The sequence below is a fragment of the Callospermophilus lateralis genome, unplaced genomic scaffold (assembly GCF_048772815.1).
Source record: "Callospermophilus lateralis isolate mCalLat2 unplaced genomic scaffold, mCalLat2.hap1 Scaffold_6373, whole genome shotgun sequence".
NCBI lineage: Eukaryota > Metazoa > Chordata > Mammalia > Rodentia > Sciuridae > Callospermophilus > Callospermophilus lateralis.
In genome coordinates, this window is record NW_027514753.1 from 100,498 (window position 1) to 102,866 (window position 2,369).

Sequence of the window (2,369 nt, forward strand, 5' to 3'; positions counted from 1 at the left end):
TCATCCTACTCTTTTGATTTTCTGGAAAAGAAAATGTTAAAAACTTTAAAAATTAAAGTGTTCATTGTTTTAAATGACTGGTACCATTTAATTTGCCATTTTAGCCATGTTAAGTGGACAACTCAGAGGCATTCATTACACTCACAATATTGTACAACCTTGTGTTTAAAGAACAGTTTTGTCCCTCCAAGCAGAAGCTCTGCCACCATGTAAGTAAGAACTCCCATTCCTCCTCCTCCACCCCCTGGCTGCCACCATTCTTTTTTTTCTTTTATTTGTTCTAATTAGGTATACATGGCAGTAGAAGGCACTTTGACACATCATACACAAATGCAGTATAGCTTCTCATGTTTCTGTTTCTACGTGATGTAGAGTCACATCAGTCATGTGGTCACACATGCACCTGGGGTAATAATGTCTACTCTTCTTCCTACCCCACACCTGGCTCCCCTCCTTTCCCTCCCCTCTGCCTAATCCAAAGTAACTTTATTCTTCCATAGCCACGCTCCTTATTGTAAATTAGTGTCAAAATATCAGAGAAAACATTTAGATTTTGGTTTTTGGAATTGGCCTATTTTGCTTAGTATGATATTCTCCACTTCCACTCATTTACTGGCAGATAACACCACTTTGTTCTTTAAAACTGAGTAATATTCCATTGTGCATATTGACCACATTTTCTTTATCCGTTCCTCCGTTGAAGGACACCTAGGTTCGTTCCATAGTAAAGCTATTGTGAGTTGAGCTACTTTATAGCATTGATGTGGCTGCGTCACTGTAGTATGCTGATTTTAAGTCCATTGGAAATAGACTGAGAGGTGGGATAACTGGGTCAAATGGTGGTTTCATCCCAAGTTTTCTCAGGAATCTCCATACTGCTTTCCATGCTGGTTACATCAATTTGCAGTCCCACCAGCAATCTGTGAGTGTGTCTTTTCCCCCACATCCTCACCAACATTTATTTTTGCTTGTCTTCTTGATAATTGCCATTCTGACTGAAGTGAGATGAAATCTGAGAGTAGTTTTGATTTGTATTTCTTGAATTGCTAGAGATGTTGAACATTTTTTCACATATTTGTTGATGAACGTACATCTTCTGAGAATTGTCTGCTCAGTTCCTTGGTCCGTTTATTGATTGGGTTATTTGGTTTTGGGGTGTTGAGGTTTTTGAGATCTTTATATATCCTGGAAGTTAGTGCTCTGTCTGATGTGCGTGTAATAAAGATGTTCTGCCACTCTGTGGGCTCTCTCTTCACATTATTGATCATTCCCTTTGCTGAGAAGAAGCTTCTGAGTTTGAATCCATCCCATTCATTGGTAAGGAATATTGTTTTATGGCCCAGAATGTGATCTGTTTCAATGAAAGTGTGAAGTGCCCTTAAAAGGAAAGGAGTTCTGTAGTTGTTGGGTGTTGTATTCTATAACGTCAGTTAGGCTGCGGTGGTTGATACTGTTCCTCCAACCTTCTATTTGCCCATTTAATGTATTTACTGAGAGACAGGTATCAAAATCTCCCACGATGGTTGGTAACTGTTTCTCCCTTTCATTCTGTTGATTTTTGCTTTATATATTTTGAAGCTCTGTTATTAAGTGCAGGAGCATTAATTATTCTCGTATCTTTCTTCAGGATTTCTATTTATGGTAATGCTTTTGCAGTTTATTTTATCTGATATTAATACAGCAGCTCCAACTTTTCGTTCTTCATTTTTACATTATTATTTTCCTGACTTTTTAACTTTCAATCTATCATATATCTTTAGATTTTAAGCACATCTCTTGTAGACATGATTAAGTCTTGATTTTTTTGACCCATTCTGATAATCTCTGCCTTTTAACTGGGTGTTTAATTCATTCTGTCCAATGTATTACTGATATATTTGGACTTAGACCTCATATTTTGCTCTTTGTTTCCTGTTTGTACCATCTGACCTTTGCTCTTGTGTTCTTCCTTTTCTGTAAGCTTAAATTTTAACCATCAACTTAGAGTTAATGTTTTTATTTAAAATGTAAAAAACTTCTAAGACCATCAATATTACTTTATTTTTTTTTAAATTTTTTTGGTACCAAGGGGGTACCCAGGGCACTTAATCACTGAGCCACATCCCCAGCCCCCCCCCCTTTTTTAAAATTTTTAGAGACAGGGTCTCAGTACATTTTTTAGGGCCTTGGTATGTTGCCGAAGCTGGCTTTGATACTCCTGTGTCAGCCTGAGTCTCTGGGATTGCAGACACATGCCACCACACTCGCCTAGTCCATACTAATTTTAACCTCCTATTATATGCTGCAGTTCTGACAAGAATTCCATTTCCATACCTGATAAATCCCACCATACGATGCTGTCATTTTTCTTTAAACTGTAGGATATTTTT